We start from the raw sequence: 17,371 nt of genomic DNA, 5'->3' as shown, positions 1-17,371 counted from the left end.
TGCCATGACTGTGGGAAAACCTTCATTTCCAAGTCACAGCTTGTATTCACCATTGAATTCACACTGGGGAAAAACCTTACGAATGTAGTGTCTGTGGAAAAACCTTCACCCAAAAGTCACACCTCAACATACACCAGAAAATTCATACTGGAGAAAGACACCATGTTTGCAGTGAATGTGGGAAAGCCTTCAATCAGAATTCGATACTCAGCATGCACCAGAGAACTCACACAGGAGAGAAGCCTTACGCATGCAGCGTCTGTGGGAAAGCTTTCACATCCAAGTCCCAGTTCAAAGAGCATCAGCGAATTCACACAGGGGAGAAGCCTTATGTGTGCACTGACTGTGGGAAGGCCTTCAGTGGCAGGTCAGATTTCCATAAACACCAGGTGGCTCACACTAGAGAGAGACCTTTTGTCTGTCACAAATGTGGAAATGCCTTCCTCCAGAAATCGGAGTTGACGACCCATCAAAGAACTCATATTGGAGAGAAGCCTTGCGAATGCTGTCACTGTGGGAAATTGTTCAATAAGAAACCACAACTCAGGGTACATCAGCGAATTCACACAGAAGAGAGGCCTTATGTGTGTTCTGAATGTGGGAAGCCCTTCAACAAGAGGTCCAATTTCAATAAACACCAGGCAACGCACGCCAGAGAGAGTGCTTTCAGATGCAGTTACTCTGTGAAAGGCTTTACCAAGAAATCAATTCCTAATCCATCAGCATACCTGTAGCTGAGTATACTCCCCAACTTATGTGACTAAGCAGACATAGAGATCTAATTGTACATTGTAGTATTAATGCTTTAGAAAAACACTAGGAATGGGTAGTCTTGTTAAGGATCATGAATTTTCTCTCAGGAAGAAACAGACTAATAAGTTGAGAAAAGCCTTTCTATAGAAAATGGTACAAGATACCTTGTTATCAGATTATTTAGTGGAAAAGTTTTTGAGAAATTATTTCAATTATAATTGCATTTACTGTGGGATATCATTATTTCTAAAGTGCCAGCAGCCAGGTGCAGTGACACACACCTATAATCCCAGCTACTCAGGAGGCTGAGGCAGAAGATCACAAGTTTGAGACCAGCCTTAGCAACTTAGTAAGCCCCTAAACAACTTGGATTCTGTCTCAAAATAAAAAATAAAATGCGTTGGGGATGTAGCTCAGTGCTATAACTGTGGGAAATCCTTCATTTTCAAGTTACAGCTTGGTGTACACCATTGAATTCACACTGGGGAGAAACCTTACGAATGTAGTGACTGTGGAAAAACCTTCACCCAAAAGTGGTAAAAAGCACTTCTGTGATCAATCCCCAATACCAAAAAAGTAAACAATTAATAATAAAACAAAATAAAAATGGAGTGCCAGCAAAGTGTCTGATAGGACAATGGTATGTACAGTACATGGTCAGTAATGTACACAGGTATGTTACATACTTAGGTACATGTGTGTATGCTATATAAATGTGTGTATATGGTCTGTCAGCATATATATTTATGTATGTTTGTATATATGTATGTATATGTATTCCTGTAGTTCAGTGGGGTTTGCTATAGAATTTACTGCAAAACAGGAGTAGATTATAGTTAATTTTAGAAAAAAGAGACTAATTCATGTTAATCAAATCTATTCACTTTAGAGAATCTATATCACTGGATTGCACCATCAATGATCATTAATTTATCATACCTGTAGCAGGTCAGCCATGAACAGGTGGGTAGAGGGAAAGGACAATGAAGGACAGACATTAGGCCTATGCACCAAGAAGCACCCAGGAGCCATAAAGCTGCCTTATCTAAACAGGCAAGCACTGGGGATGAGATCGGAATGCCTGACCTTCCCCAGGCTGCAGGGAACTATAATCCCTTGAGGGAATCATTACTTAAAATCCTGGGGACCTAACTGAAACAGGTATGTTAGTGGGGTCTGGTACATCAAGACCCCCAGCTGCAGCGAGTTACGACCCTCAAGGGGCATGTGCGTTCAGGTAAGTGCCAGCATCAGCCCTTGCAGCAGCCCTCCCTTACTGGTCAAGCTGTCCCAACCACCCTGTCAGCCAGGGCATCCGGGCTCTCACCAGGGCAGTTGCTGGGGCCTATCCAAAGGGCCATAGGCAACTTAGGGGAGACGGGATCGAGAGAACAGAGGGCTGTCCCCTTAAGGGCGGCAGCCTGTGAGCACCACACTGTCCTCTCTTGAGGGTGGTCCTGCGCTGTATTAACCCTCTCCTTTCACTTTGTTAAACTTTTCTCACTACTCTGTGTTTTGCTCAAATTCTTTCTGGCAGAGTCACAGAACTGGCACCCAAGGACTGGCGGCTGCCCCAGCTCAAGCAGGCAGGCCCCCAGCTCTGTAGCAGTATGAATGTACCTTTTTTGATAAATGCATAAGTGAGATGTACTGAATGCTGAGCTTTGTATTATGACCTTTCTTTCGTATTACCTCAGCTCTCCACTCCCTTTTATTTCCATGTCTACCATCCGTGTGTCTCCATGGGTAACCAGTGCCAGCCATTCAGTGTGGACCTGTTCATATATCTTATAAATATATGAACACCAGGAGTCAGTAGATTGTGGCCATTAACCAAATCTGGCCTACCAACAGTTTTGTTTCTTTAAAAAAGTCTTATTGGAGCAGAGCCATGCTCATTTGGTTATGTATTGCCTAGGCCTGCTCCACTGGCAGAACTGTATAGTTGTGGCAGAGACCCTATAGCCTTATGCTGAAAATTCTTCCAATCTGGCTCTTTATGGAAGATATTTGCCAGCAGATGATACCCCCACATTACTATGCTTGTAATCATACCTATCCTTTGTTTTATAGAAATCAGATCACATCTTCTTATTTTTTTCACTCTAAAATACACCTTTTCACTGGCTGCATACTGTTCCATGGTGTTGATATGCTATAATTTATTCAACCTTTCTCAATTTGATTATTAGGGTTTTTTTGTACCAGGATTGAGCCCAGGGGCATTCAACCACTGAGCCACATCCTCAGCCCTTTTTTATATTTTGAGACAGGGTCCCACTAAGTTGCTAAGGCTGGTATTGAACTTTGGATCCTCCCGCCTCAGCCTCCCAAGCCACCACGCCTGGACATTATTCTTTCACCCATATTTTTTACTAAAAACAAAAATCCTCTTAGAATCTCTTCTGAAAAGCAAAACAGCAAAATCCTTCAGTGGACAGATCCAGGTCTGCAGCCGCTGAGCAAATTATTTGACTAAAGGGAGAATATACTTGTGCCTTATTCCACGAGTAAGAAGTAAACTCTTAACGTGTGTTAAGCCCTTGGAACTTCCTGGAGAGATCAAGAGCTTGGTGAGTTTTGGTGGGACCACATCCCCAAGCCTGCCTGGATCCTAGCTCCAGCAGGTGTTCACTCCTCACGTGGCCTCCCTAAACACCTCTTCCCTCCCTGCTGCCGAGACACACACTCTCTCTCACACACATGCACACACACACACTCACACGCACACACCCAGGGCAGGCTCTTCCTTCCTCTTTCAGAATGCTGCCCTTTCCTGGCGGTCCACACCTCTGACTTCACACCTCACCTGTAGGGCCCATGGTTCACAGCTCCTTTGTTCCTCCCCAGGCCCCTCTGTCCACTCTGCTCTGTCCTGTCAGTCTCTGACTCCTGTTACTCTCTTGCCTCTTCATGGCAGTTCTTGGGACAGCCTTTGGTACTTAGTGCCTGTCGGATTGGAGACTGAAGAATCTGGGTGATGGTTTTGGAGTCGATGGGTTTCAGGGAGAAATACAAAGTCTCCTGTCACATGAGGGCATGTTCAAAGCTTTGTGAAAAGACCTGTTGGCTTCAAGAACTGAGAGATGAACAAGGGTCTCAAAGTCAGATTGAGGGGGTCTGAAGTTTAAATGGAGTTTTTAGAAGAAGCTATTATTATAAGCAGCTTGTGTTAATTAAGTCATTTATTCTTCCTGGCCATATAGGAGATAATTATGCCAACAGGTTCCATTTTATAGATGATACAGAGGCCTAGAGAATTTGATATAAATCTTATTAAAACCAAAAATCTGTTCATGAGAAAAGCTCGTATTTGAACTAGGTTGCCTGATGCCAGTATCCAGACTCAACTATTAAACTACCCTCCTCCCCATGACCTTCTCTAATATTGGGCAGGGATGGCCATGGTGTAGTAGAGAACGTCATGTGATTTGATTAAAAAAATACTGCCTTCCCCCAGCCCAAATTAGTACTTGATCCATCCTTTGATCATTCTAAGCATTAGCACAGGCTTGGGCATAGCAGCAGTTAGGCTTATGGGCTCTGGAGCCAGCCTGCCTGCATGCTGTACATCCCAGCTCTGCACCTCACCAACTTGGTGACAAGTGACTTAACCTCCTCATACCATCATTACCTCAGGTGCTCAATGGATCCCCTTAATAATCCCTAACTCATGGCCTCCTTTGAGAATTAACTTGCATTAATCATGTAAAGCCAAGCATTACAGTGATGGCCAGGCACCGTAAGTACTCCACAAATCTTTGTTCTTTAAATTCACTAAGCTTGGAATTTCATTAAATCTGAAATGCAGATATTTTCAGAAACAGAATTTTGTTATTCAACCTGGAGTCCCAGTCAGAACTTCCTCCCTTTACCACAAAATTTTGATTCCTATTTGCAGTGCATTCACTCAAAGGGAAGTTTTCCTTTACCATTAAGGTCTGGTAGAGAGTACCTCCTGGGCATGATTCAATAAAAAAGAGAATGGATGAATAGATGGACCCACGGATGGGAATTAGGGATAGCAGAGAAGAGAATCCAATAAAATAAACTCCTTTAATAAAAATTCAGATGGGTGGGTGGGGAGGCTGCCCTGAAACCTGGCCCCAGAAGCTCTGTTCCAGCTTCCAGATACCTCTAGCTCTGGGGTTTTGGGGGCTTGGAAGTTGATATCCACAGTGAGGTTGGTATAGAGGGGATGCCGCTCCTTGGACAGCAGCCTGTAGCCCAGTGAGTTGATACCATTGTGTTGCCATCTTTGGCAGATCCAGGCCAGAAGACCAGGCCTGAGGGTGGCGAGGGGCAGCCATGGGAGCCCAGGCTTCAGGGAGCCCGAGGCCAACCACCACGCCTCCACTGACTCACCTTCAGGAATTCTGCTTCTGGCTAGTATCCTGCCCCTCCTCCAGCATGTGGTAGCAGCCAAAGAGTAGGCGGGGCCGTGACAGGAGCATCCCACTTAGTTTTACCCTTTCAGGGACAGGAGGAAGGGCAGGGAGATCATACACTTGTCTCCTCTGATACCGTGTCTCCCCAATCTGGGGATTCCTGTATCCTCACATGGGTGGGACCCTCAGCCCCCTCACCTGGTAGGAATGTTGTCATCCTTGTCATCCCAGCTCCAGTATGCATTGGAGGAGCCATTTATCCTCAGGTAGAGAACAGGGCGCCGGGCAAACACCCCTCCAAGGTAGCCTCTGTAGGGCAGCCTAGAGAGGCAGAGAGTTGGAAGCACAAGAACTTCCAGGCCACAGAGGTTCTGCTGGCCAGGGCCTCCAAGGTCCATTTCTGGGGCAGCCCTTCTCCACTCTCCCCTGACCCCTGTGTTTGTCTCTGTTTATCTCCTCTTGAAGCCTGGTGTTAGCTTCCCTCTAACCCTTGGAATGTCTTCATTCCCTGAATCATCTGACTTGTACCTCTCGTGACCCTGTTGACCTTTGTTCCTCAGATCCTTAAAACAGCCCCTCCTCACCCCTAGTTAGACCTTCCTCTCATATTCTCTGACTTCTATAACAACCCTTTCTGCCCATCACTTTATTAAGCAGATCTTCTGACCCCTCTTCAGTTATCACCCACCCCCTCTTTATACCCATGTCCAAGAGGAAGTTTCTTCACTATCTCCAAAGGGTTCCCCAAGTCCATCACCCCTCCCTCCCTCAGTTCTAGGGAACAGGGCATAGACCATTGGCCTCTCTGTACCCCCTGATGGGGAGGGTGAGCTACAAGGAAAGGTAGGGACAGCAGTCCTTCACAGTAGCTCCCTTTGTAGCTCAACTTGTCAATGGCCACAGACACATGAGCAGGGAAGATGTCACAGGTGTAGATGTTGCGGTCATCCTCTGGGAGTAGGTTCACATCATGGAAGAAGACACAGTCCCAGTTCTTCTCCTGCATGGCCTCCCAGAACCCCAATTGCGTAGTTTGCCCCGACTGAAGGCAGTGGTGTGTACCTGGGTGGACACAGCGTGTGCCTTCACCATCAGGCAGTAGTCTGTTCCTCCACCTGCCAAGCTGGTCCTCTCTTGTCTTCTAAAGTGCTATTTCCTCACCTGGCATACCTTCTCATTTCTACTGCGGATCTGGAAACCCCACAGCAAACCAGGAAGATGCAGTTCCAAAGTCACTCTCCTGGGAAACTTCTCAGATCCCAACCCTGTCCCAGTCAGTCGCTTTGGCCTCTCAGCTTTCCTCTGGCCATCTTCAAGGTCCCATGATTTTCAAGGGACCATCTGAAGGAGGCAGAGTGAGGGGTGATAAAGCACTTGTGTCTTGGCTTCTGTTCCTGCTGAGCGAAGACTAGATCTGAGGCCCAGGAACTACCACAGGGTCCGACTCTCTGCCGTCACTTCCTTCACCCTCACGGCCTCCTTGCTCATCACCGTCTCTAGCACCACTGTCTCTGTCATTTCTATCGTGTTCGTCATGTGCACCATAAGAAGTATTATCACTGTCATCGACTTTTAACACTGTCAGCATGCTCGCTCCCATCGACATCAACATCATTATCTCCATCATCGCCAGCGTACGGTTGGCAGCAGCAACAGCATCAGCCATCAGAATCACCATTGTCCCCATCATGATCACCATCGTTGTTACCCCTCGTTGAGCGCCTGCTGCGTGCTAGGCATTGACCCAAGTGCTTTACATTCTTCACCTTGGTCAACCCTCCCACAACTGGGTGACAGAAGTGTCCTTACCATCCCTATCAAGAAGGAGAAACTGGTACAGAGCATGAATCCCCCAGTTCATACGTAGCTCTACTGAATACCAGTGTGTCGCACAAACGAATGATTCCCACACTCAGACCACACAGCTGGTCACAGACAAGACTGAGAGTCAAACAACTATCCATTTGCCCCCAATTCCAGCGCTTTGATTTACTCCTTAGGTTTACTGTCTAACCTGGCCAGCCCTGGTCTCAGAGAGACCCAGACTCAGCAGGACTGAACCTTTGCCTAGACAGCCATTCAAGCTGATCCCAGACTTGGCAAGTCCAGTCCCAACCTACAGTCCCTGACTCCAGATTCACCCAATTCAAGTTCTTCTTGACACGGATTCAGCCTCCTGGATATTCTGACTTGGACAGTCTCACCTCAGAGAGCGCCATCTTCAGCCCGACTCTCCAAGCCCATGCTCAGACCCTCTACCCTTCTGTCCATGTCCTTCCTTGTTCCTGCCTCACCTGGTTCACTTGCATAAATGGCATAATGTGGTTGCTGGCGCTGCAGGAAGGGGTGCAGAAGAGGTGGAAGAGAAGCCACTGCAGGTGCTGGGCTTGCCCACAGTAGGTTACCACCACTGCCGTGTGGTGCCGTCCAGCAGTCAGGTGGCCGGTATTGGCCTCCCAGCCTCACCAACGGGTTCTTCTCCACTGCCTTCTCCATTGTCAGGTCTCTGGGAACATCACTTTCAGGGGTCCACCTGAGAGACACAGAAGTCCAGAATGCTCAGAGGCCTACCCCAGCAGCCCACAACCCAGTTGTTCTGGGTTGAATAGTGCTCCCCCCAACTCATATCCGTCCATAACCTCAATGTGGCTTTATTGAAGACAGGGTGTTTGCGGTTTTAATTTGTTAAGATGCAGTCACACTGGATCAGTGTGGGCACTAAATCCAGTGACTGGTATCCATATAAAAAAGCCATGGGAAGACCCAGAGAGAAGAAATCCATGGAGTCAGATTATAGAGTGACATGCCCACATACCAAGGAGTGCCAAAGATTGCCAGCAACCCTGAAGCTAGGAGAGGGGCAGAGCATGGTTCCTCCCTCAAGAGGCTCCAGGAACCAACCCTTGCCAACACCTTGAATTTAGAATTCTGGTCTCCAGAATAGTGAGAGAATAAAATTCTGTTGTTTTAAGCCACCCAGTCTGTGATTCTTTGAGTCCTGGGAAATTACTCTGCCAGCACAGGGGGCTGTACGTCACTCACATGGACTTCAGGATGCCCATCCTGATTTTCCTGCCACCTCTCAGTACCTCCTCTGTCATTCTGTCTCACCCCAATTCCTGATCATATGCTCCTTCAGGCCTCATCCTGGCTCCCTGTCTTACTGCTCCTTAAGCTCATTGCCTGTTGCTTTTTTTCCCTGTTGACCCTTGGTCCCAGATGTTTCCTTCCAGATGGTTCTCAGATCCCCTCAGTTTATCTCACTTCCCTCTCATTGAGGACCCCAGACTCCCACTCTCTTCCTGTTCCAGATTTTTTTCCAGATGTGCACAACAGTATCTCACCCACCACACCTTCTTTACAATGTGAATTTGACATTCCTCCTACTTAGAGGTGAGTCTGTGTCCTTAACACCTGAAAGTAGGTTGGGCTTTTGTCACTACTTGAATGTACTATGGCAGAAGTGACACTTCTGAGGCTAGACCACAAAAAGCTATGTATCTTCTGCCATGTTTGTGCAAATAATTGCTCCTGAAGCCTTCAGCTGCCACATAAAAAGTCTTCATTCTAAGGCCACCATGCTTCCAGGAAGTCCAAACTAGCCCATATGATAAGACTACATGGAGAGGCCCTGAGTTGAGGGAGATCAATGTGAAGAGGGAGATGCTCAGCCAGCTCCCAGGGCTTCAGCTGTTCTGTCTCATCCACTGCATGAAAAACCTGTACCATAACCACCCAGCTGAGCCCTTCCCAAAATTCCTGGCTTACATAAACTTTGAGAATAATGGTTGCTCAAGGACACTAGTTTTGGAGAGATTTGTTGTGATACAGCTACAGATAACCACAGTGGTGATCTGCAGCCCCCAGATCCATTGCTTCCTGCCTCCAGGCTCTGCCCGACTCCCAGGGGTTCCCACTATCTCCCATAGCCTGGGGTCAGGGTGGGGGTATGGAAGGCCACCCCAAGCTTACTGATGTAGGGTGAGATGATGGGGCAGTTTGGAAGATCCTCCTCACTAATATCCACAGGGTGGATCTGGCTGAGGTTGGAGCAGACGTCCTGGTGAGAGATTCCTGGAAGGGAGACCTGGACCAAAAGGGACAACTCTTCCCTCACCTTTAACCTGTCTTGTATTAGGAGGCGCAGAAAGGAGGTGAAGTCATGGTAGGGATGGTTTTGATAGAAGAAAGCCCCCACAAGCAGCAGCTGTACACCCATCAATGACAACAGGAGACCCCTCCGCCGTTTCATTCTGAGAAGGGAAACAGGTTGTCATTCCTGCGCACTGCAAGCCCCCTACACCCAGCCTTCTCTGATTGGTTTTGCAATCCCCAGAGGGGAGGCAGTGTGAGAGACTGGCCCAAGCCACTCAATGTCATGCTACCTGTGCCAAAAAGATGGCTGTCTTGTACACGTGCCCAGTCTTCCAGTTCGGCCCCTCCAAACCCTCTGGTCATACTTGATACCAACTGGGCTGCTCTCCTCGCGAGCAACCCAACATCCCTTAAGCCTCAATGTCCTTGTCTGTAGTGGGTCCTGTGGCTGGATCAGCCTTCTGGGCTGTAGCACTTGGACATGTGACACGGGCTCAGCATTAGTCCAGGGCTGGGCCAGGTTCTCTGTAGCTCCAGCATCCTGCACGGACGGGTGCTAGACAACCGATCATTCTAGGTGCTCTTCCCTCCCACACCCCACCAAGTACCAACTAGCCCCTCACAGTTTCCGTGGCCAGTGCTTCCCTCTGCTGCAGTCTATCCTGGACAGGACTGCACGACCTCGCCCATCAAACTAGGAGCTTGCTGAGGGCAGGGTTCGGGATCGCCTCTTCGGAGACCCCATGTTCCTGAGCATGTAAAGCCCCAGGAAATGGGAAAACAAGTGATGAGTGCTCTTCTCTGCCCTAGGAACTCCTGCCCTTCAGCCACGAGCCGTCGCGGGTGCTCCTTGCTGGGGAGTGTTCTCCCAGTCCTTCATTCTCCCGAGCCAATGATGTCTTCAAGCAGTTTTGCGAGGCTGCTTTGATTTTGACCATTTGCTTCTAGGTTAGGTTTCAAACGTTTCGCCAATGAGCACCATTTAAGGTCTCTTGTGTGAAGCAAGGACCCTCAGGGGAATGCTGTTCCCTGGGTCCTTATGAACACAACTGCTCTCTATGCTCAATGTCTTCTTGCTGATGGAAGCACAAGGGCTCAGGTACTGGATCTGGGTTTGCCGACCTCTCTTTGTAAGGCCAGCATCCTGCCACAGTTCTAAAATGGAACACCATGAACCATCTCTTGTGATTTCACTCACCATCTCATTTTGAAATGAAGCTTTCTCAGAAACTTCCTGTTGTAGGATATCAAGCCCAAATTCTTCTGAGAAGAGAAACAGAAGATGAAAGAGGCTCGACAAACAGGATGGAGGAGGGAGCGTATGGAGTAGGTCGTGACTGAACATGAGGAAGGCTGACAGCGGTGACAGGGAGGACACTCACACGGCCCTGCCGACACACCAGGCACTGATCACACCGCACTCAGCACGTGCCAAGCAGCGTCTGCTACGTGCACACATACGCTCGTTTAATCTGCATGGCCACCTCAAGAGGGAACTATGCCCACTCTCCATATTTCACAGATGAAGAAATGGAAGCATAGATGCCTACAAAATTGGCCAAGAGTGCTTTGCTAATCTGTGGGGACACTGGATTTGGACAAAGGCAACCTGACTAAACTTATGTAGGCTACCTGGACATCCAGACCTAGTAGGATGAGTAAGGGAGGAACAGACAAGCCTGCTGGAGGCCATGTAAGTGGACAGCCATGGCTCAAGGATGGAGCTCAGAGTGCAGGACTTCAGTGGTTGTGGAGAAATGCCTGCTCACATCCTTTGTCCATTTTAAAAACAAGTTTTTTCTTTTTGTTTTATCTTGCATCCTTGATGGCAGTTTTACCCATATACTGGCTTTTCTTTATTTTGGTGATCTCACACTCATGTCCCCAGGCTTAGCTTTGGAACATTTTTAACTTTTGAACTTCATGTAGATCATACAAATCTTGCCAAACCTGATAAATATTTAAATTACTACCAAAAACATCCAATGTAAACTATCAGAACTGTACTAAAAAGCTTTTTCATAACTTTCTAATGTATCTTACCAATGTTGAAACAAAGAAATCCAATTTACTCCCAAATCCAAGCATATACTCATATCCTCCACCCCTACTAAGCTTTCGTCCTCCATTTCTTCCAATTCAAAACGGCTTCATGGAACAGTAACTCACATTGTGTCTTGAAATTAACCCCCAATGTCACTTTACCTCTATTTCCTCTGAACTTAAAAAGCAATTACTCTACTCCTCCACTTGGATACCTATATTCCAAGGAGCCTTCCACTAACAGACAGGGCTAGTGCACAGGCCGATGCTTCCACAACTCATGCCACTGTCCGCTCATTCGGTCTCCTTTGAATCTACCTCAGAAGTTGTTTAAAATATTCTTCTAAAATAGAGCAAAATTCTCTTTTCTGGCTTCAGAAATCCACCAATTCTTGTACCCTAAATGGTGTCCTCAGGCTTAACAGCGATGTAATGAAAAACAGGGAAAACACAAAATAATCAGTGACCCATATGTAAAGTAGATCACCTACATGGCAGATGTTAAGGAAAGTGGAAACAACGATCAGAAAATGAATAATGGAAACTGTTGAGGTGTATTTTTAAACTAGGTTGTATGACTAGGTACTGACAATATTAAAAAATCATGATTATTTTAAAAGTATATGAATGATATTTCTGGCTATGTGAAAAAACAATCATCCCTCAGAGGTACACATTAAAGTATTTATGGAGTATACAGTACCTGCGATTTACCCATGGGTAACATAGGAATGGCAGTCATAGATGAAACAAGATAGGCCATTTCTGATCATTATGAAAAAAAGCGGGGTTCGTTACATCATTCACTCCATTTTTGCTTCTGCATGAAAATTTTAATAATGCAAAATTTAAAACCCACTATCTATCTCTAAAAAAAAATCTCATCTGAAACTCTGCATGTATAATCAACCATGTGGCCATTTCTTTCTGGAGTTTAAAATATTTTTTAAAGAATTATAAAAACATTCTTTTTGAAGAATCTTCTATTAATTTGACATTAGACATTTACAGAAATGTAAAGAGTGCCATTCTTCCCTTTAATATTATTTTGTTTTAGAAACAGATGACTCTGAACTAAACGTCTTTATATTAACATATTAGGTATATTATTTAGTTCTAATAAGTTAACAAATAATTTTAGAATTTCAGATATAATGTCTAATCTGCAAAATATAAGTAGGTATTTATCACACAGAACTTTCTTTGGTGCCCTCAACAATTTTTAAGAGGACAGGGCCTGTTACAGACTAAATGTTTGAGTCCACCCCAAAAATGTTAAAATGCCAACCCCAGTGTGACTTTAAGAAAGTGGGGTCTTTGACAATTAGTTCATGAGGCTAGTGCCCTCGTGAAAGGGACTGGCTACCCTCTCCTTTTTCTTTCTTTCTTTTTTTTGGCAAAAGAGATTGAACCCAGGTGCACTTGAACAGTGAGTCACACCCACGACCCTTATTATTTTTTATTTTGAGAGAGGTCTCACTGAGTTGCTAAGGCTGGTCTCGAACTTGTGATCCTCCTGCCTCAGCCTCTGGTTGCTGGGATTATGGGTGTGTGCCACAGTGCCCAGCAAGACTAGCCCCCTGTAAGAACAAACATGAGAGGTGAAGATTATGAGGATACAATGAGAAGACGGCCATCCCCAGACACTGGATCTGCTGGTGCCTTTATTTTGGATTCCCCAGCCTCTAGAACCCATAGAACAAAAGCTGTTTCAACTGTCATGGCACCCTGTTATTACCACCTGAACTACAGATAGGTACTGAGACCAAAGTGTTCCAAAACCGCTCCTCGCAGCTGCTGAATGCTCTCGCTCATGCACAGACATGCACACACCATCTGTCATGGGAGTGTATGAGCTAGTACAATGTTTTGTTTTTTAAACAAAAAAAATGTTGTAAGAAAATGGAAAGACTTATGCTAACTTTTTAAAGATAGTTTAATATTTACAAGATGATGACCAGGTCCATCAAAATATTTGGTCATACCATATGATGCTTATTTTTTAATGTCCTACAAATTAAATGTCATCAAAATGACATTGAATTTCTAATTCAATTCCCAGTATCAAAAAGAAAAGAAAAAAGAAAATGATAAAAGAAAAGCAAATGAGGAAGGGGATGTGTATGAACCCTTTAAAATGGTGAACAAACATCTGAATAATGTAACAGGAATTTTGGACAGAGAAGCCAGGCACAGTGGCACACGCTTATTACAATCCCAATGACTAGGGAGGCTGAGGCAGGAGGATCGCAAGTTCCAGGCCAGCGTTGGCAACTTAGTGATAGCCCTTCTCAAAAAATAAAAAGGCACTGGGGATGTGGCTCAGTGGTAGAACGCCCCTGAGTTCAATCCCAGTACCTCAAAAAAAAAAAAAAAAATGTATACATATATATAGGGAGGGTGGTAGAATGGAATGCTTTAGGAAAACAAAAACGATTTCCAATCTATAATGTAAACCCATCAAAGATAAATATAATGGCAAAATAAATATTTTCTATGATATCTTCCAGTGTGTATATATGTATATACATACACACACACACACACACACACACACACACACACACACACACTTTGATAGATTACTATAAATGTAATATGTAAATATAGGGTTTTTTGATCTTTGGCATTCTCAGATATGCGTGGTCCCGTAAGATTTACCCGCCATGTACACATTTCCGAGGAGTTCCTACAGGATGTACTCCACAAAAGGGTGAACTATAACCTGGAAGAAAAAGCCGAAGGATTCAGGACACCAGGAACAGGACACACGAGAAAGAAGAGGATGCCCAGGTGATGGTGAAGGGAGCCTGAGCGTCCAGTGCTCAGAGGGCTGAGGGCCCACCCCTCAGTCAGAACAGTGCCAGAAGAGCTTCATCAAGACAGAGTTGCTGGGCACTGTGGCACACGCCTATGATTCCAGCGACTCGGTGAGGAAGGAGGATCATGAGTTCAAAGCCAGCCTCAGCAGCTTATGGAGGCCCTAAGCAACTTAGCAAGACCCTGTCTCAAAAAAAACCAAAAAGGGCTGGGGATGTGGCTCAGTGGTTAAGCACCCCTGCATTCAATCCCTGGTGCCAAAAGAAGAAGAAGAAAGAAGAAAGAGGGGGAGGGGAGGGGGAGGAAGAAAGAAGATGACAGAATTGACAACCTAACTCTCCTGCAATCTGGCTGACTTTACTCCCAGACTGGCTGCTTGCTGACCATATGAACTTGAGCCAGCTGTTTCATTCTGAGGCTCAGCCTCCTCTTCTATAAAATGGGGATAACAACAACTCAGAAGTCTGTTGTGAAGATTAGAACAGTGCCTGGGACACAGGAAGCTCTAAATGAGTGTTTGCTGCTCTTGATGTTAGCTAATAATAAATTCGATTTTTGAGAAGGATATCCCACACACTTGGGAGGAAAATCTGGCAATACAATTACATAAAATTATTCAGTCAATAAAGTTATTCAGTCAACACATAAAATTATTCAGTCCAGGAGAAAACAAAGAGTTGTGCGGGAGAACAAAAATCATATTATACACAGGCACCTATAGATGCAGGTTAGACAGGGAACCATAACCAGGGAAGATGGATCTGACCGGAACTGAATCCACATCTTAGAGGGACGGGCATGGAAAGCATGCACTGTGTGCTGGGGATGGGAATATGTGTGTGTGACATCAGTCTAAACCAGAGAACCCAAGAGGCAGCAAAATTAGCATGTTGCTAGAAAATTAGGAGGCAGGGGGCATCAGCCCCCTGTGGTCCACTCTCAACTGAAGGATCAAGACCACCTCACAAATATTGAGTTCAGGATCTGCTGTTCCCTGGTGCACTCAGATTCTGGACAAGTGCTCCTGGGGAAGCTCCTACTTACCTCACAAGATCTGTCCTGCTCCTCTGGACCCAGTGCCTGGGGCTCCTGGGATAAATGCACATCAACTGGCATGTCCTGCCTGGACTTCTCCTATTTTCTTCTCCTGGACTTTCTCTTGCTAGCAGCTCCACTTTCCTCTGGAGCTGGAAGTTGGGTGGAAAGTAGAGGCTCAAAGCAGAGCCACTGGGGAAAGGCAGGCTGAACAGTGAAGAGAAATCCTGTAGTCTGAAAGAGTCGGCCTGACCCAGGGGCTCCACAGACACCAGGAAATCCTGGAAAGGCAATGACTGTATGGTCACTCATGCAACGGTTGCCCCACATGAATCTGAGGACCCCAAGGTGAGGGTTACTGTGTAGACACTGTAGTTATTAGGATTAGGGAAAAAAGGCTGAGACAAGACTAAACTTGGAGGATTCTTGTAGCTGTGCCACCTTTCAACTGTGAGAAGAGAAAGATATTGCCAACTACCAATCACTGACCTTGCCATATCCACAGGGTCTGGCGGAGACACCAGCACTTACCCATCCATCCATCTCCAAAAGACCCCAAAGCTCGCTGCCCAGAAGGCAACGCAGTCGCCCTCACCAACGCCCACCACCCGTCCTCCAGGCTTCCAGCAGCTGGCTCAGGATACTAACTCCTAAGGGTCGCCGATCACTGGTTCCCTGAGTGTGCGAGGAGGCACGCCCCTGAAGCACCCGGCCCCCAAGCCACCACTGGCTGCCCCGGTCCCAACGGGCGACTCCCTCCCCACTGTCCTCCGGTGCCACCCACTAAGGCGCTCTGAAGTCGCACGCGCAGTCCTCGAACGCGTTTCAAGGGACAACGATGTGAAATCCGACACCAAAGCGTACTTGGAAGCTAAGCTACGAATAAGACATATGTCTCTGTATGAAAACCACCCAGCCAGTCGACAGCCTAACTGGGAAACTACGTCCGCCCCGCAGGGCCGTCACTCACAGCCCGCCACCCGGCCGGCCACGCCCGCCCGCACTCCGCCGGCCCGCCCGCACTCCGCTCACACCCAGCTCGGAAGCCCCGCATCGCTGACCGCAGCGGACTTCCCCTCACCGACCCTAGAGAATCCCGAATGCTGATATCCCAAATCACCTTGGCCTCCCGCGACTGATATAACTACTCCACTGTCTAAGCCGGAACGGGCCTTTCGAAAACTTCCGGCTTGTGAAGCGTCGAGTTGGGATGGCTTTGCCCAAGTTGCCCTTGGCGCATGCCCACTAGCAACCCCGAAGCTACGCCTGCCAGTGGTTATCATGGCTGACAGACGGGTAGCTAGTCATGTTAGCGGTTCTGCAGAAACTGTCATGGCCGCGCCCATAGCATTATGATACTGAAGACCACCATCAAAGAACTCTCTTTCCGTACAGTCAGGGAACACCTGGAATGTCAGAGTTAGTCTCCTGGCTGATTTCAATCTTGCGTGGGTGTGTGTGTGCGTATGTGTTTTATGTATATATATGTGTGTGTGTATATATATTTATAATGTATGCTATGTATGATATAATATATGTGTGTGTGTGTATATATGTATGTGTGTATGTATGTATATATAAAATACAGGTCCCTTGCAGATCAGGAAAGGGTTCTTGTTTCCCGGTTTTATGGTTTAGATGTGGTGTCCCCCAAAAGCTCATGTGAGACAATGTAAGAAGGTTTGGAGGAGAAATTATTAGGTTATAGCTTAATCAGTGAATAAAACCCTGATGGGATTAACTGAGTGGTAACTGGAGGCAGGTGGGATGTGGCTGGAGGAGTAGTTCATTGGGGGCATGGCCGTGGGGTATCTATTTGTATCTGGAGAGTGGAGTCTCTCTGTCTGCATCCTGATCACCATATGAGTTGCTTCCCTCTGCCACACTCTTCCACCATGGTGTTCTGCCTCACCTGGAGCCCCGAGGAATGGAGCCGGCCTTCTAGGGAATAAGACCTATGAAACCTTCAGATAAACTTTTCCTCCTCTACAGTTGTTCTGGTTGGGTCCTTTTAGTCACAGCAGCAAAAAAATGCTGACTAAAACACCGTTTGCTGAGGCAAGCATAGAGAGTAAGTTTTTACTTAAGAAAGCGATAGAGATAAACTTCTTCTAAGAAAAGCAGGGCTTCAGAGCCGAGAGCTCATGGGATAGGATGCAACTTGCTTTTTTTTAAACCCTAGAACCCCTCTTTTTAATTACTGTCTTCTCTTTCTTCCCTGAATATGTATACGTATG

At 46.4% G+C, this 17,371-nt stretch overlaps 1 long non-coding RNA gene and 1 pseudogene across 4 annotated transcripts; both read right to left on the bottom strand.

The window, feature by feature from the left end:
* Positions 1–4,747: 4,747 nt before the first annotated feature.
* Positions 4,748–9,393, bottom strand: LOC306648529 (beta-1,4-galactosyltransferase 3-like; annotated as a pseudogene). The gene is made up of 4 exons: positions 9,114–9,393; positions 7,436–7,674; positions 5,826–6,203; positions 4,748–5,308 (listed from the first exon to the last, which is right to left on the bottom strand). The product of its transcript is annotated as a beta-1,4-galactosyltransferase 3-like (transcript).
* A 735-nt stretch (positions 9,394–10,128) lies between these two features.
* Positions 10,129–16,441, bottom strand: LOC306648801. Of its 3 annotated transcripts, XR_013760493.1 has the most exons (4): positions 16,220–16,441; positions 15,144–15,415; positions 13,941–14,004; positions 10,129–12,859 (listed from the first exon to the last, which is right to left on the bottom strand). It is a non-coding gene; the product is annotated as an uncharacterized lncRNA (long non-coding RNA). The 3 variants fall into 3 exon arrangements; XR_013760494.1 differs by lacking the exon at positions 16,220–16,441 and having other exon boundaries at positions 15,144–16,019; XR_013760495.1 differs by lacking the exon at positions 16,220–16,441 and having other exon boundaries at positions 10,129–10,499; positions 15,144–16,019.
* Positions 16,442–17,371: the final 930 nt, after the last annotated feature.

This window comes from Sciurus vulgaris, assembly GCF_902686455.1.
Source record: "Sciurus vulgaris genome assembly, chromosome: 17".
In the NCBI taxonomy this organism is placed as follows: Eukaryota; Metazoa; Chordata; class Mammalia; order Rodentia; family Sciuridae; genus Sciurus; species Sciurus vulgaris.
The sequence above is the reverse complement of the archived record's forward strand: the minus strand, read 5'-3'. Positions and strand labels throughout refer to the sequence as shown.